The sequence below is a fragment of the Gasterosteus aculeatus genome, chromosome 5 (genome assembly GCF_964276395.1).
Source record: "Gasterosteus aculeatus chromosome 5, fGasAcu3.hap1.1, whole genome shotgun sequence".
Classification (NCBI taxonomy): domain Eukaryota; kingdom Metazoa; phylum Chordata; class Actinopteri; order Perciformes; family Gasterosteidae; genus Gasterosteus; species Gasterosteus aculeatus.
Window position 1 is genome coordinate 266,114 of NC_135692.1, and position 18,892 is coordinate 285,005.

The following is an 18,892-nucleotide window of genomic DNA, read 5'->3' on the forward strand; positions in this document are numbered from 1 at the left end:
CCCAATTTAGTCAATCTATGTCCATATCAGTATTGCTCCTCGGTTTCAAAAACTAGGCAAAAAAGAAAGAAAAAAAAGGCAATTTGTTGCCTTGTTAGTCTAGGGGTATGATCTTTGCTTGTGATTCTTGCACCGAGAGGTCCCAGGTTCGGTATTGGTACTTTGTTTCAGAAACTAGGCAAAAACAATAATCCAGTAAGAAAAAGCAAGCGAGTTGGTCTAGGAGTATGATTCTCGCTTGGGTGCGAGAGGTCTTGGGTCCAAATGCCAGACGAGTCGCAAAGGGTTCTTTTGAAAAAGTCAACGGTTGTGATTAGTGGAGCTAATGATGTTGTTGTTACAAGTGTGTTACGTGAGTGTGTTTAGTCAATCTATGTCCATATCAGTATTGCTACTTTTTTTCAAAAACAACAATCCGGTAAGAAAAAACAAGCAATTTGTCGGCTCGTTGGTCTAGAGGTTTGATTCTCGCTTAGGGTGCGAGAGGTCCTGGATTCATATCCCGGACGAGCCCACAAGAACTTGTTTGAGAATGTCAAAGGCTATTGTTGTATAGCCGGATACTGTGTAACAAAAATGCTTACAAAAACATAATGATTTGCTTTGTGTACCAAGAGTCCTGCACCAAATAAAAAGATAAAAAGAATGTTTCCGTTTGATATGTGAAGCTGTTTTCCTGTATAGACACTTAGTAGCGCAAATAGTGCCTTGAAGTGCGAAGCCGTTTCCGGAACCTGCTTTGAGGTGTGAAAATGTCTTCTTGAAAAGCGCTTAGTAGCGCAAATAACGCACAAACTCACTTTGATCGAGTTTCCGAACCGAAACTGCCATCGATGCATAAACCCCGGTGCCGCACATTTCTTCTGCTAAAAAAGTATATAAGGCAACATGTTTTAACACAAAGAGCGCGCTTACTTCTTGTTTCTTGCTCACACACGAAGACGGGGAATCCAGCTCATTAACTATTGATGCACTGCCTTTTTAACCTTTAGGGTTTGAAATATATAACTGCTCTTATTGTTTTCTATTCAATTTTTGTAAACCTTTTCGCTTTTTTATATAAATAAAAATTCTCCTTTTTGGGGAACAAAAGAGCATTTGTTTCCGGGGGATTCCTTTCCAGTGAGGGGCCTCCTCCCAGGGGCTGAATGACAAGAACACCGCTTCCAAACCTGCAGACACCGGTGAGTGCCCTTATCGTGATACGTAGAGGTACCAGTCATCCCCCAAGGGCATTAGGGACCTAATCGGTATGTAAGGACGAGCTCACCCGACGGAGGGGTTACAGGTCAAACATATACGTAGGTCCTGGTGAGAACTTAATCAAAAGGTTCCTTAACCTTTTGCTTAACACTATGACTACTGAACTAATTATGTTAACAAAAATGTTACTTCCCAGTACAGTCAATCTATGTTCATATTAGTATTGCTACTTTGTTTCAAAAACTAGACAAACAAAGCAAGCCAGTTAGACAAAACAAGCAATTTGTTGGCTCGTTGGTCTAAGGGTATAATTCTTGCTCTGGGTGCATGAGGTCCTGGATTTGAATTCCGGACGAGCCGCAAAGAGCCCTTTTGAAAAAGTCAACGGCTGTGATTTGTGGAGCTAATGTTATTGTCAACAAGCATGTTACATCTCAATTTAGTCAATATATGTCCATATCAGTATTTGTACTTAGTTCCACACAGCAAGCCAGTATGAAGAAACAGGAAGCTTTTTTGAAGAGACATGAACTTTAACTCTCCATTTCTATTGCCTCAGATTTCTCCATCTCTCTCCTCTTTCGCGGCTGGTACTTCAGACGTCCACCTGACCTGTTAGCTTACATTAGCTCGGCTGATAATGTGTACGTAAAAGGAGGAGCTGAATTGTATTCATAAATCTTGAAAGGGGTAGTTTTATAATTCACATCTGTATTTTGTGTAAAAACCCTATTGATTTTTTACAAGTAATATTTAATATGAATTATTTCTCCTTTAGACCATTACAAGTTTCCTCTCGCGCACCCCGCTTTGGGAATCCCTGGTCTAGAATAGAGGGGAGGTATCTAATTGGTTTGAAAAAAAAGTAGAAAGTAGTAGTAGTCACATGGATTAACAACTACAATCTAACAGGGCAATAGGGCAGCGGGCAAGTTACATGTGTGGGGTTGACAGAGGAAACAACAGGGGCTAGAGATTGAAATCAGGTGAGAAGAAAGTAATCAGAGAAAACCCAGCATGAGGATACTGAGGCGTTAGTTTGGGGGAGCGAGGGGGTTTGATGAGGCAGTGCCTACCTCTCCATGGGCCCAGTCATATCTACATTCATATCATTATATTATTTGATCAAAATCAGTTCCACTCTGGTGTATGCCGTACAAGCATTTTGACCTCATTGAGATGTCTAGTTGTTGTTTTTGGCCTCAAAATATCACAAACAGACCTGTAAATCCTATAAAACATGGACACCATGTCAGGGTTGGGTAGGAAGGCAGGACTCAAACGAAAAAGACTTTAATAGTCAAAAACTCCACAAAGTAAAAGACGAACGAACGAACGAACGAACGAGGGAGGGAGGGAGGGAGGGAGGGAGGGAGGGAGGGACAAAAAGGCAGGCAGGACCGAGGAACATCCGTGATAAAGGACAATGACGCCACAAGTGACAAACAACACACACTGCTTAAATACACAAGGGAGGTGCAGGTGATTGGACACAGGTGGAAACAATCCGACGATCACAGGGGATGACAGGACCAGGCAGGAAGTGAAGTTACACTGCATGAAAAGTGAGATTTTTATCCCCGTAAACGCCCGGAAATCTCCCTAATTTCCGACAGTTTCCGTCAATTTGCAACCCGCGCACGTCGCGTTTGTCTGTGCCACAAATTGTCGGAAACGAACCATGACGTATCCCAGTGAGCACAAGACGTAATTTCAACGTTGAAATATGGTTGAAATCGGGTTGAAATGAGGTCTGAACGTCTAAGACCTCATTTCAACGTCTTTTCAACCAGCTAAAAATGGGATGAAACGTCAACGTGCCAGAAAACGTCAATTTGTTGATAAATGTGTCATGATGTAACGTAAGGTTGAACGATAGACGATATTAACGTTAAGATTTTCATAATAATTAATGAACTGGTCGGCGAAATTTGGTCTACGCGAAGACGTAATTTCAACCTATTTAATATTTCACTTAAAACGTCATGAATATGAAACTACGGACTGCGTGTTCTTAGACGCCTGCAGAGCTCCGAGGGGAGTTACGGCAGCAGAGCGACATGAACGGGCTGATAGGACCACGACTACCGGCTCCACTGCTCTGTAAGTACGTGTATGTTTGAATGAAACACATAAGCGGTTGTTTTACTTGTGCTGCCGACTCGATACAGGAAAGACGGTCCTTTTTGTTAAGCTAGTTAGCGTTAGCGCAGGTAGTTTGCTAGTTATCATGCTAGCTTGGAGCATGCTAGCGTGCAGCATGATGACCTGGACCAAAAGTAAACAAGCAAACATTTTCGTGTGTTTGGTGTTGCTAATGCGTACCCATAAATATTATTGCATTTCACATTGAAATACGTTTTTTAAAGCAATGGTGGCTAAATACAGATTGCAAGGGTGAAGGGCTGAATTCAACAAGTTGTGCTCTGTAAACAAGAGGCCAACACATTGTAAGTTACTGCTGCTTAAAGCATGATACTGTGTGATATACCTGGACATGTTACTCCAGAAATGCCATAAGTTGCAGATGAATTGTTATCTTGTTGATAATGTAATAAGTAAACAATCTATAAATTAGGGTCCTAACACACCTGCTGCTGTTATTATTATCAGTTTATTACTGTCATCATAAACCCAAATGACCAACTTTGCCTTTTCCTTGAAGTCTTTGTGCTTTCCCTCCTCACAGGTTTCTGTGGGTGGTGGTTGCATCTGACGGAGGTTACATCTGATGGAGGTTGTGCCTGCAGTGGTCCTGCCTTACACCTGGCTTACTACTCTCAATATTAGAATAATTTCTGTCAAAGGATTTGAAAGCACTGTACATTTTTAAGTTGTTCATACTCTACACACCTACTTCTCTGCTGTTTTCTCCTCAGGCTTCTCCCGGTTGAAGGTTTTTTACATTTTGGGGTTTAGGGGACAGGATGTTGCATGTTTACAGATTGCAAAACTGAGCAAAATAAAATGATTTGAATTGAATAAACACGTTGACCAGAGGAATCTGCAATTGAGGGGTGTTCTGTGCACTCTGACTCCCTTTACACAAAGAATCCTCAAGTGAGGATGAGGGAGACGCAGCTGATTTCAGGTATACTATCCCAAATTAAGTGACTCACAGCCACACCTTGTTACAGAATCTGAAAATTAAGTTCCAATAATCCAGAAAAATGGACTAGAAACACAAATTCTAAACTAACCTGTCCATGTTTTTTCTGCACTTTTAATTCCATAGTTTATTTCCCTGAAATATATATTTTATTTTTGTATTGTTTTTAATTAGGAAAAGTGTTGTTATATGTATAGTGTTATATTTATAAGAAATACAAATTAATAAAATAATGTGTTTGTCCTTGTTAAGGGCTGTTAACATGACAACTGTGACTAAGTATGTAACTTGTAAGATCCCAGCAGGCAATTTATCCGTTGAAACAACGTTTAAAAGACGTCTATGGCCCGACGTTGAAAAGAAGTTGCAAATTGGTTCAAAAGTGAAAGTTGTTTCAACGTCTATTCATAGACGTTGAAAAGACGTTTACGTTTAGACCACATTTCAACCAGCGAGCATTTCAACGTTGAAAAGACGTTTAAAAGACGTATATGGCCCAACGTTGAAAACACGTTGCAAAATGGTTTAAAAGTGAAAGTTGTTTCAACGTCTATTCGTAGACGTTGAAAAGACGTTCACGTATAGACCCGTTTTCAACGTGATTTATAATATCGGTGGTAAACTTACAAATGTGGACGTAGTTTCTTATTAAACCTCCAAAATAATGATATAGCACACAAGAGAGGACGAAATATTACCGTATAAAAAATCATGTTGAAATGTGGTCTAAACATAGACGTCTTTTCAACGTCTACGAATAGACGTTGAAACAACTTTCAACAACCCTGATTTGCATTTGTATAGCTCACAGCATTTTCATTTACATGTCAAAGCCTCCCCTAGAATTAGGAGGAGGGGGGTCATGGAACACCTCCGCAGTCGGCGGCGGCGGCTCGGGGACAAAGGAAGCCGGAGTTGCCAGCTGGAGGGAGCGGGAAGCCCCCGGAGTTGCTGTCGCAACCCCTGCCAGGACCCCCCCCTCAAGAGACCCCCCACCCGAGAGTGCAGAGTGGCTTGTCATCAGGAGAATACGTTCTCTTCTCACCTCAGAAGGCAACGCAGGTACTGATTCAGGCTCTTGTCATCTCCCGTCTGGACTACTGTAACTCTCTCCTGCAGGTCTCCTGCTACCACCATTCCACCTTTGCAGCTCATCCAGAATGCAGCAGCTCCACTGGTCTTTAACCTTCCTAAGTTCTCCCTCACTCCTCTGCTCTCTTCACTGGTACCAGTGGCTCATCCAGTTCTAAACACTGGTGCTCACGTACCATGTTGTGAATGGATGGGGTCCAGCTTCCATCCAGGACCTGGTCCAACCCGACATCCCGACCCGCACTCTCCGCTCTGCATGTGATAAACTGCTTGTTCCTCCTCACTGAGAGCAAAACACTCGACTAGATCTCCACTCTTTGCTGTCCTGCTCCTAAATGGTGGAAGGAGGTCTCTGAAGACATCAGGACCACAGAGAGCCTTCACATCTTCAGACTAAAGACACACCTCTTCAGACTCTACCTCCACTAACACACTAACTAACTGTAGCACTTACATTGGACTTATAATGGTTCTTTTCTACAGCAAGTTGTAAATTAGCTTATTTGAGGAAATTGCACTTTCTTGTTCTCCTGAGTTTGTGTCCTTAGGGTTGAATGCACTTGTTGTAAGTCGCTTTGGATAAAATCGTCAGCTAAATGACATGTAATGTAATGTCTTGACCTGTACAGAAGACGTTGGATTTCTTTTTGATGCGCAATCAATGGCGGAGGACATACCTCAAATAAAACAGGATAATATATTATATTATATATTAATATATATATTTTTTAATCTTAAAAAGGTATGGATAATTCATGATGCATGTGCTGGATGCTTGGTGGCTATTCTGCTATGGTATTGGCAAGGTTTGTCTGAAAAATGTATATTTATATCAATTGTTTCTGCAATGTTCTGTGTTGTTTTTGGTGTTTGCTTCATGCTTCAATGAAAGATATATATACATCAGCAAATGTGCAAATATTCTGGACTAATTTACATATCATATTTACTAATTTATTGGTTTGGAGTATGTTCAAAGAGATTGTTCAAAACATTAGTCTTGGCTGTGTTATCCCCAAAGTCACACATTCATAAATCTGTTCGTGATGAGTACACAATAGTTGTGTTGAAAGTTGGTTCTGGCTCGTTAGTGCTCCTTATGGGGGATTCTCGTCACCAAGTTAAAGAACAGAGATGCAAAAACCAAGTCATTCGATTCAGTCATTTATATAGCAAGTATAGACTAGCCTGCTGCACAAAAGTGATTGCTTTCATTCAGTGAGGCTGGAACTGATATATACTTGAATCAACTGCCAACTTTGGCAGACTATTGCTGATGATCGGCTTGTTTGCCACATCAGCTTGATGGTTAGATATGCAGCAGTCACTGCATCATCAACCTCCACCTATCCTGCACCTATCCTATCTTAAAATTAAGTAATTTCTTGGTAATAATCAGTTTTTATTGAGGAAGCACAGATACCAACTGTTAATTATTTGAGAATATACCCAGGAGGAATAACCTGGTACGCCCGTCACCCCCACAACCCAGGCCTGATAAAAGGAAGAGATAATGTTTGGATTTGTATTCTTGATAGTCGCACTAGCAACTCACTTTGGATGATGTATCCAAAGTGAGTTTTTGTATAGCCAAAGTATGTATTTACACTGGAACATTTAAAGTTAAGTAATTGTAATCCTTGAATATTTTCTATTCTTCTTGTAAGAAAACCCATTTCAGAAAGAAGCAGACAGAAGGGACCACAATATGTTTTTAAAAGATCTATATAGGATGAAGACAGGTTAACAGATTAAAAATAACAATGATATAACAAGCTCTACTCACTCTTCTGTTCATGTTTCAACTTTACTTTCAGCAACGGTTTGCCTGCCTCAGAGTCTTGGACATGAACAAGTCTTCTAAGAATGGCAGATGGCAGCCAATCATCCACTCAGCAGAGGAAATGATAAGCAGCCTCAACTTATCCTTGACTGTGGCGTACCAGACGATCATGAAGGAGCAGAGAATGGACTCATGATGGCCTTGTAGAGGTCTACTATGATTGTCTTTAGCAGGTTGACCTTCTTCCTCGGGAATTACATCTTCTGCTCGGCTTTCTATATGTTGGAGGTGATGTTCAGCTTCCACTTCAGGTCCTGGGTTATGATGGAGATCAGGAAGGGAAAAGGAATCCACATCATCAACGGGGGAGAAGCCCAGGCTAATAAGGGAATGATGGGCTGTGTTCTTGTGTGTGTGTCATTAGAGCACATGTGTGTGCAGCCACCATCAGACCATCCCCCCCTCAGGCGACCGTCATATCGTCCACATGCACACACAAACAAACCATGGTATATCAGTCACAGGGAAAGCCAGCTGGCAGCCAGGACAGCCTCACATTACCATCACCATATCCTCAATCATTACATTACAGGTCATTTAGCTGACACTTTTATCCAAAGCAACTTGCATTACATTTTTGCCCCAGGAGCAATTAGGGGTTAGGTGTCTTGCTCAGGGACACTCCGACATGTGGCAGCCAGGACTCAATCCACCAACCTTCCCAGCTTCCCGGTTCCCAGTGCACCCGCTCTACTCTTGCACCACAACGACCCCAATCACTGGGAACTGCTGCAATGGAGTAGTGCTGGAGAAAAAGTGTTTGTGCATGGCTGTGTATGCATGTTTCCATGAATGAGTGACTGCAGTAATGTAGAGAGAGAGAGAGAGACAGGGGAAAGATAGGAGTGTTTGTGCTGTCTCTGTTTATTTGCAGTGAGCTGTGTTTTATAGCTGAGTGAACTGCAACCTTGCCTTCATTGCGTTGAAGTCTTAAATTAAGCTAATTCATAATACATTACTGTCCTCCGGTCTTTCCCTCTCTCCTCCTCCAGAGCGCTTTGCTATATCCCTCAATCTTTACATTATTTCATCACTATAGCCTTCCAAGGTTGATTTTCTCTTCCTTTAAGACCAATGGGATGAGCATTTCATGCATGAAATGACTAGACAGGGTCCCCGGGTACCTCGGCACTACTCGCCCACATACAAACACACACACACACACACACTCATATAGAATCCGGTGATGTACATACATCCCTGTGTTATAGATTTAATGATTTCCCCGGAGCGAGCATTAGACAGATGACATGTACATATCACCAACTTCATCAACTGTGGCTCCCTTGACCTTACATATTATTGCTCTCCTCGGCAGTCTGGTGCAGTGCACGGGTGTGTTTATGCAGGTCTTTTCTTTAAGTGTATGTGTACAGTATCTGCAATTAGAGCAAATGGATTCACTATTGATGTGTTTCATAGAAGACACCAGGTCAGGAACATGCTCCATCTCACACAGCCGCACAGGAGATCTACAGCCTCACTAGAAAAAGATTTGAAGACAACAAACTATATAGAATTAGAAACACATTGAAACTCTGAAACTAAACAGATATAAAAGCTTCATTAGGGTAAGTACCACTTTAGCATCAGTTTTGGACATGCAGGTAGTGTTTTATTGGCATGACCACTTCAAATAAGAAGAAAACATGAGAAAGGTTTCAAGATCAAGCACTGGCTATAATGCACAAGTAAACACGACGGACATTACGGAGCGAGCAGGAGTTCCGATGCATTTCGCTTAACAAACAGTTCATAAGAGCAAGGAAACGTATATTTGACATATTTTCTGCTGTATATTGGGGGGGACAGAATGGTATTTTTTCAATATTGGGAGGGACACGACCTAGGTGTGATTGAACAGAGGACAGGAAAAAGGGGGGGGCGGAGTGCTAAGGATAAATACTCTAGAGGTATAGTGACGAGTGTCACACTAGGAGCGAGCAAGAGCAAAGATGGCAGTGCTACAACTGTTAATTCAACCACAGAGGAAGAAAAGGTCGCTCTGGAAAAGCTATCAGGTGCTGTAGCCAAGGTGAAGGGGAGGGGCGGAGTACTTTTAAACAAAGGCCTCCATGAGGGTTTTCTCGAATGCTGTTTGTCAAGGTACATATTTTGACAGATGCTTGATGTATAATTTATGTCTGCGTCTGGCTACAACGCCTGTTGTATATACAGTTGCAATCAAAATTATTCAACCCCCCATTGCACATTAGGTTTATTGGCAAAATATACAATTTCTCAGCTGTTTGCAATAAACAAATTACACAAGAATTGTTTAAGTAGTTTAATGAAACTAATATTACAAAGGTTTTATCCAAATTCAACACAAAATGCTACTTTTAATGACTTAAATGAATTGACTGCAGTCTCAAAATTATTCAAGCACCCTTTTGCTGTTATGACCTGCTGCAAACGTGATGCATAGCCAGACACCAGCTTCTGACAGCGTTCCTGAGGAATCTGAGCCCATTCCTCATGGGCAATGGCCTTCAGTTCAGTAATATTCTTTGGTGTGCGTTTTGCAACCGCCTTCTTCAAATCCCACCAGAGATTTTCGATGGGGTTCAAGTCAGGCGACTGTGACGGCCACTCTAGAATCTTCCATTTCTTCTTCTGAAAACAAGCCTTGGTGGACTTTGAGGTATGCTTGGGATCATTGTCCTGATATTTGACTGAATCCATTGTGCCCTCCACATGCTGCAGGTTTCCAGTGCCAGAGGCAGCAAAGCAGCCCCAGAGCATCACTGAGCCACCGCCATGCTTCACTGTAGGCAGGGTGTTCTTTTCAGTATATGCTTCATTTTTCTTCCTCCAGACATACCGCTGACCCATAAGCCCGAATAGTTCTAGTTTTGTCTCATCGCTCCACAGAACAGAATTCCAAAACTTCGGTGGCTTATTTATATGGTTTTCAGCATATTGGCGCCGACTTTTCTTTCTTTGCTTTTGGGTCAGTAGTGGTGTGGGTCTTGGAGTCCGGGCATGGAACCCTTCAGTGTTTAGTATGCGCCTTACTGTGCAAACTGAAACTTCAGTGCCTGTTGCCACCAAGTCTTGCTGCAGGTGTTTTTCAGTCACTCGAGGGTTTTTGACCACTTGCCTCCTCAGGAATCTGGTGGCAGCCGCTGATAGCTTCTTCTTTCTGCCACGTCCAGGTAGTGTAGCCACTGTTCCTTCAACTTTGAACTTGCAAACTATGCTTCCAGCTGTATTTCTAGGGACATTCAGTGCTTTTGCTATCTTTTTGTATCCTTTTCCTTGTTTGTGCAAGGCAATGATCTCTTCTCTGAACTTCTTTTGACTTAGGCATATTTCTAACATGCAATCAAAGTAAAGTAAAAGCCTCTGAGGCTAATTTGTAATTTGCGATATTGGGCATTACAAAATAAAATGAATTGTATTGAAAATGATATTCAAGAAGTACCATCAACCAGCACAGACGGAATCACAGATAAAACCAAGCCTGTGTTTGCAATTACCTACAACTGGTTTTGATTCCATATTTAGCCTTTATAGTATACATAGGCCATACATATCTTCTTGTTGATACAAAGCCATATATATATTGTGATGTCACGAGAGGCGCCGTCGCCCTCTCCGGGGTAGTTCAAATAGTGCGAGGACACCGGGTTCAAAATGTAAACAAAGGTTTTAATTTCATTTAATTTCATATCCCAAGGAGTCTACCAGATCATCGACACGAGGCATTGGGTATGCGTCAAATTCAGATACTTCATTCAACTTCCGAAAATCGTTGCAAAACCGTATTGACCCATCCCGTCCTGGGAACCAGTACAATGGGACTTGCCCAGGCACTTTGAGATTCCTCGATCACTCCCAACTCCAACATCTTCCTTACCTCCTCCTGAATGGCCCCCTTATGAGCCTCCGGCACCCAGTACGGGCGCTGGTTAACCGTTTTGGCCGGCACGGTGTGTATCTCGTGCTGGGTCACCTCCATGTGCCCGGGAAGAGAGGAGAAAACATCCCGCTTACGGTCCACTAGTTCCCGAGCCATCTGCCGTTGATGGGGGGGGGGGGGGCAGGCTGGGACCCACCTGCACCTCTTCTCGCCCTGGTTCCTTGGACTCCGTGGGTGTTGGGCAACTGAACAGCGCCTCCCTGGCGTGCCACTTCTAAGAGGTTAACATGATAAATTTGCTCATGTTCTCTTTTTCCAGGTTGCCTTACCTTGTAATTTACTTGACAGGAATTTACACTCCACGGTTGGCACCAGGACCAGCACTTTGTCGCCCGGCTTAAACTCTCTGGGTTGAGCCGACCGGTTGTAGGAGGCTTGCTGTTGCCGTTGCGTGGTCTCCATGTGCTCCCGCATCATGGGATAGATGGCCTTCATTCTCTCCCTCATGGCCCCGACATGCTCGATCAGGATCCGCTGTTGGCATGGCTGCTCCTACCAGGCCTCCTTCGCAATGTCCAGAAGTCCTCTGGGTCTGTAAGAAAGCAAGAGCTCAAAGGGTGAAAAACCAGTAGAAGACTGCGGTACCTCTCTCACCGCAAACAGCAGGTATGGCAGCAGGTGATCCCAGTTGCGCCCATCTTCCCCAACGGCCTTCCGTAGCATGGGCTTTATTTTTGTTAAACCCTACTAATCCATCCGTCTGGGGGTGGTAGACTGAGGTTCTTAGTTGTTTGAACTTCAGTAGCGCACAGAGTTCCTTCATCACCCTGGACATAAACGGAGTCCCTTGGTCGGACAAGGGTTAAGAGGCTGGTTGAGAGGAGAAACAGCTCGTTGGCGATGTGTCGGGCCGTAGCCTTCCTTAGCGGGATGGCCTCAGGATATCGGGTTGCATAGTCCAGGATGACCATAATATACTGATGCCCTCTGGCACTTTTTGGTAAGGGCCCTACTATGTCCAGTCCAATCCTCTCAAAAGGAGTGTCGATAATTGGTAATGGGATGAGCGGATTTCTGTATGTGGGCTTTGGTGCCGCTTGCTGACATTCTGGGCAACTACGACAGAAATTCTCGGCTAATTCCTCCGCCTTTGTGTACTCCGGGCCAAAAGAAGCGTTGCAGGATTCTCTCCTTAGTTTTCTCGACCCCTAGGTGGGCCCCTAGTGGGTGCGCGTGTGCTAGGTGAAGTACGGTGGCTCGATAGGACTGTGGTACGAGGAGCTGTTCATGCACTTCATCATTTTTCTTTACCACCTGGTAGACTAACCCCCGGGTTACTGCAAAATGTGGATAGGTAGGGTTTGTCCGATCCCCTAGCACTACTCCCTCTAACACCTGCACATTTCTCAGGGCATTTGTCAAGGTGGGATACTGTAACTGGACTGTACTGACCTGTGAGCGGGGGGAAGTGTGTCGATGCCTGGGATGTCTTCCTCGCTCAAGATCGGCGCACTTTCCTGAGCCATGTTGTCTTCTCCCGTGTCCGGACTCGCCTCGGTGTCAGCCTGGGCACCTGTCATTCCTGCAAGAGCACAGGCCGGAGAGCGTAATTCTGAGGGTTTCACATGAATATTATCAGGATGAGTCCTACCTCTCCGCTTCCGAGGTACTCTGCTTAGCCGCTCCTGAGTCTCCCTCCACAGCAGGTGGAAGGCTGGGAAGTCTCGTCCAATTAGGATGGGGACAGGCAAGGAATCAACCACCCCCACCTCCGTGAGTATGGTCCCCCGGGTAGTGGTCATCGTGAGTTCAACGATGGGGTAGTCTCTGGTGTCTCCATGGACACAGGAAACGGGAAGGACTTTCCCTGGGGTCAAACCAAGTGGTCCTACCAGGTCCTTCTGTACCAGGGTAGCTCGGCTACCCGAATCTAGCAAGGCCTCCACGTCCTGGTGATTCACCGTCACCGGGCAGGTGGGAGGTCGATCTGGGGGGGCATCTACAAGTCCTATGAGCGAGGCAAACCGGGGGGCGGGTGATGAGCTGGATGACTTAGCCATGGGCATAGAATCGTCCGCCTGCATCCCACACTGCCAGGAGAGGTGTCCCACTCCCCCACACCGGTAACACTGTCTGGTTTCCCTTTCCTGGTGTATTTTCTTTGGACCCAGCGGGTTTCTGGCTCCCCCTGGGGCTCCTGAAGTGGCTGGGTTGGTAACCTTGGGGTTGTTTCAGTCTGTGGTAGGGCCGTGCTCCTGGGTTCTCTTCTGGAGGCCCGAAGTATATCTGTTGTGGCTTGATATTTTTCCACCGCTTCCACGGTTAGATCGGCCGTGGTCAGGGCCTGTTGACTGAGGAACTGCTTTGCCTCATAAGGCAGGGCACGTAAGTATCGATCCACCACCACGGCCTCTACTACTGCAGGCGCCGTATTCCTCTGCGGTTCCAGCCACTTCCGCGTGATCCGGACAAGTTCGTGCATCTGTGTACGAGGAGGTTGGTCGGGTTGGAAGGTCCAGTTGTGGAAGCGCTGGGCCATACCAAACTTGGTGATTCCATTTCTGCTCAAGATCTCCGTTTTCAGGGCATCATAGTCCGTCGCCTGGTCAGGCCCCAGGTCCCGAACAGCATTCAGTGCCTCCCCAGTTAGAAAAGGGGCTAACGGCCCAACCCACTGGTCCCTGGGCCAGGCTTCCCTAGTGGCCGTGGCTTCAAAGGCATGCAGGAACGCCTCAACGTCATCCGTGGCACCCATCTTGGATAAATAGTTACTTGCATTTATTGGGCGTACATTCCGGTCGGCCATCTGTTTCTGCAGTTGTAATTCCTCCGCCTTCAGAAAGTTGGCTTTCTTTTGTTCTTCCAAGAGAGCCAAATTTGTTTGCATCTGGGCTTGCTGGCCAGCAATAAGGGTTTTCAAGATTTCTTCCATTTTGTTCAGTGAGGGGGCCTACGGTCAATCTAGAAAAGTGTTGAATCAATCTTTCGGTGTCCTCCTCTGACATGCACTAAATCCGCTTGAACAAGACCCGCATTCTCCACCATATGTGATGTCACAAGAGGCGCCGCCCCCTCTCCGGGGTAGTTCAAATAGTACGAGGACACCGGGTTCAAAATGTAAACAAAGGTTTTCATTTCCGTCCTTCAGGTTCAACAGAAAACAGTCAAAACAGGGGGTAACTCAGGCTTCGGTCAATCTTCGCCGGTAAAACTTAACTAAACGGAAATCCACTTCTTTAAGGAGAAAACACCGTCCTCCCGGTCTCTCCTGCCTCCGAGAATCCTTATGTCTTGGTCTGCTCTTCTCAGCTCGTCTCTCTCCTCAACGGTGTGTCTTCCACCTATATGAAGGCCTCCCGGTCGTCACACCCTGATGGGTCTCAGGTGTGAGGGGAATGCTCTGAGTTTCGGGGCACCAGCAGATGGAGCCATAGTAGTTACAGCCATCGCCGGTGAACGTATCTCCCTTCCAAGACCCGTGACATCACAATATATATATACACACACACACACACACACACATATTATCTATATATATATATACACACACACACACATACATATATACTATTAGGGATGTTGCGTGGGGAAAAAGGCAGGACTCAAACGCAGAGTTGGAAAACAAAAAGGACTTTAATAGTCAAAATGCATTTTCGTCGCTCATTTACGTTCCCTTCTGGTTTTCTCCTGTGGCGTTCGCCCCCGGAAGATGGAGGACCTACTCAAACACTTCACCGAGGTAAGCGTCCGCCAGCAACAGCTCATTGAGCATATGGCCTCCCGACAAAGCAAGACGGAGTGGGAGCTCGCCGACCCAAGCGGACTCCGCCACCAGATCCCCGGGCCCAGGTCGCGCAGCTGATTCCGAAGATGGCGCAGGATGATGTCGAGACCTTCCTCCAGATGTTCGAGACGATCGCCGCCCGGGAAGCGTGGCCCAGGGACGAGTGGACGTAGATTGTGACGCCGTCGCTCAACTCGTCCACGACTGGGCATATAACTCACGGGGGCCGGCCCGTGCTCAAGTCATGGACCTCTCACGCCTGGTCCAGCACTGGCTACTGGCCGGGGGCCCCACCGCACACCAGGTAGCGGAGCGTGTGGTGGTCGATCGCCTTTTACGGGTGCTTCCTCGCCCTCTCCGCCAGGCAGCCGGCATGCGGCACCCCACCAACATCGACGAGCTGGCGGAGGCCACCCAACGCCGAGAGAGAGAGCTGTTCTTTCCCCGCCGGGAGACCCGGGAGCAACGCCAGCCGGAGCGTGCCCACCAAAGCACCGCAGGCCCTTGGACGGGCTTGGCTGACAGGCTGTGCCGGGCGCGCGGAGACTCCGAAACAGGCCCCGCGGGCGGAAGTGAGGATATATGGCCGACCATTCCTCGCCCTCCTGGACTCGTCAGGCCCACCGTCCTCCCTCCACGACCCGAGCCCAAAGCCCGCCTGCCCATCACCTGCATCCACGGCGATACCAGGAAAGTGCCGGCGCGGCGCATCACAATCACAGCGGCGCCCGGGGCATGTCCGCTGTAAGTGGGGATCGTCAGGGATCTACCGGTGCCGGTCCTACTCGGGAGAGATTGGCCGGGCTTCGACCTCCTCCTAGCCTCCACCAGCCAGCCTGCCAGCCCCGCCAACGAGGTCTCTGAGTTCGACAGCTACACGATGCCGCGGGTCGATGAGCTGTTGGATCGCCTGGGAAGGGCCCGGTTCATCTCAACCCTGGACCTCACCAAGGATTACTGGCAGGTCCCGTTAACCAAGCAGGCCAAGCCGAAGACAGCGTTTTCAACCCCGAGTGGGCACTGGCAGTACCGGGTCCTTCCCTTTGGCCTGCACGGGGCCCCCGCCACCTTCCAACGCCTAATGGACGTCCTCCTGCGGCCTCACCAAACCTATGCGGCCGCCTATTGTCCACTCGGAGACCTGGGAGGACCACCTAGAGCGGCTGCAGAAGGTGCTGTTGGAGCTACGCCGGGCTGTACTGACCCCCAACCCCCGTAAGTGTCACCTGGCCCTCGCCAAAGCCAAGTACCTGGGGTATCGGTTTGGCCGGGGCCTTATCCGGCCCCAGGAGAAGAAGGTGGCGGCTATCTGCTCGGCAACGCGGCCCACCACCAAGACACAGGTACGGGCCTTTTTGGGGTTGGCGGGATACTACCGCTGTTTTATCCCTAACTTCTCCTCCTTAGCCTCTCCCCTGACAGACCTGACCAGGAAGGGGCAACCGGAGAAGATCCCATGGAGCCCGGAGACAGAAAACGCGGTGGATAAAAACAGCCCTCACGTCGGAGCCTGTGCTCCGAGCCCCCGACTTCAACCGCCTCTTCCTGGTGCAAACGGATGCCTCCGATACCGAGTTGGGAGCCGTCCTCTCCCAGGTCCTCGACGGCGAGGAACACCCGGTAGTCTATATCAGCCGGAAGCTGACCCCTGCCGAGCAACGGTACGCGACTGTCGAGAGGGAGGCGTTGGCAGTCAAGTGGTCAGTCCTGGAGCTCCGCTATTACCTCCTCGGCCACCACTTCACCCTGACCACGCCCCTCTACAGTGGATGGCCCGCGCCAAGGATACCAACGCCAGGGTGACGCGGTGGTTACTCGCGCTCCAGGATTTCCGCTTCACGGTACACGGCTTCACGGTTTCCCAGCGTCGCCCGGGAAACGGAGCACACACCTGCACCCGTTCATCACGGGCTGAGCGGCTATATATATATATATATATATATATATATATATATGTATATATATACACACACACACATCTATATACACACATATATATATACACACACATATATATAAATGCACATATATACATACATATATATATATATATACATACACATATATATACACGCATACACACACATATATATATACTTAATCAATCAAGAAGTTGTCTTTTAATAGATTTGCGTCGCAAAAAGAGCGAAGCGAATAAATTGCTGGTGATGAATTTGCCCGACGCTGTCTTGCGAAAGCCAATGAGCGTTCAGATGCTCCGCTCGTCCTCACCGCCATCCTGCTGCCAAAGCGTGAATACACGTTATGAAACTGGCGCTCACCGGAGACAGACAAGCGCTCCGCAGCTGAGACTGAACGCCTGTAAGCTAGTTGATGTTCGACGTTTGTGTAAATTCCACAAAAAGTACTGTTTATTTCCCCGGGGGATAGCGGAAATGATGACTGTCTTTACGGAGACAGGCTGCAGAGATAAGCCACGTCCCCTTTTCGGCGCAAATGAAGGTGCATTAACTACAAATAGCCGGGCGAGTAAACACACGAGTAAAGCGTGGCAAAAATTCTCTTCACTTTTGGTGTGAACATAGCATGAGATGAGGGATGATTTCTGCCAGTGACATGCTGGCTAATAAGAGTGCAATGAGTGGGATCGCCATCCTCCCTTAACTAACAGCCTTTCACATGCTCTCTTTCAAAGTGTTTTTTTATCTCCCTTTCTATACATGTGCATACAGTATGTGCTGTATTTCAGTTCTTACAGTATATGGTGTAAATTATACAACATGTTTAACCCATATGGACAGAGGCATATGGCACTTTCCAAGGCAACAACAGAGTAATGAAGTTGTATTTGCTTCCTGTTGTTTCAATCTGATTTAACCATTATTACATGTATAATTGAACATATTTATGCTAATGTAATTGTTTTACAGTTTGCTGGCTTTGTAGTGCTTTGTCTCTGGAATAAACAGGCAACAGGAGGAGAAATCCGCACAAAGCTTGGCGACCCCTCCCTCTTGTCCCAGCAGCCCCACAGCGAAGCCTCTGAAAGCAGCTGTTGATCAGAAATAATTCCCAGCGGTGGGGGGCACATTTCCAATCTCACATAATAACGGGCTCTGAAGCAAACCGTGCGCTATAACATTCACATTATACTATTTGTGTTTTTTGGCAATTTGAGTTGAGGCCTTGCCAGCACCTAAATGCCATGTTATCAAATTGTGAATTATTGCCCAAAAGCTTCTTACCAAGAGAATCTGAGAATACACCGAAAATCTGTCAGTGTTAGTCAGAGTTTACAATTGTATATGTGATTTTGATATGGATGAAAATCCAGGTGAAACATTTAATCACTTGAAAAACAAATTTCAAAACTTTTTCGGTCTTGAACATTGAAAAATACAATATTTGTAAAATAATCGGATGAAAAAGTATTTTCGGGGTGAATGTAGTTTTGAATCGGTTCTATACATTTTTTTAATAAACTTTTCTTTCATTCTTCACATTTTTAATATTTGCTGTATAATATTTTTTGGTTGCAGATTTGATATTTTAACATTTTATTTTCAAGTGTAGCGCCCCCTAGCTGTCCTGGCAATTTGAGAGGAGTGCGCTCCTCAAATTCCTAAACTGTTTATATATAATTAATGCTATGTTACAGCACTCTGCTAACCCTACTATTTAAGCCGGTTATAAAACCCATCAAACAGCCTGAAACCAAATATAGCAAAAAAACATTCACTTGGAATATAATGTAAATAATAAATAATAATAATTACCCACAATACAACACACACAATAAGCCGACAGGGGAATAACTAATAAACTCAGCAAAAAAAGAAACGTCCCTTTTTCAGGACTGTGTATTTGAACAATAATGTTGTAATAATCCAAATAACTGGCAGGGCAGAGTTGGTGCTGGGGCCTGGCATCGCAGAGTTCTGAATGGGGCGATCTGTGACGTAGGATGGTGCAAACTCGGTTTCCAGAAATATATCTCTGTTGTAAGGTTGAACACCAGCTACCCTAAAGCCAGCA

General features: G+C 46.0%; 1 long non-coding RNA gene across 1 annotated transcript; it reads left to right on the plus strand.

The window, feature by feature from the left end:
• Nucleotides 1-756: 756 nt before the first annotated feature.
• On the plus strand, nt 757-4,581 carry LOC144407975 (uncharacterized). Its single transcript, XR_013467709.1, has 3 exons — nt 757-1,184; nt 3,222-3,306; nt 3,893-4,581. It is a non-coding gene; the product is annotated as an uncharacterized LOC144407975 (long non-coding RNA).
• The last annotated feature ends 14,311 nt before the right edge of the window (nt 4,582-18,892 follow it).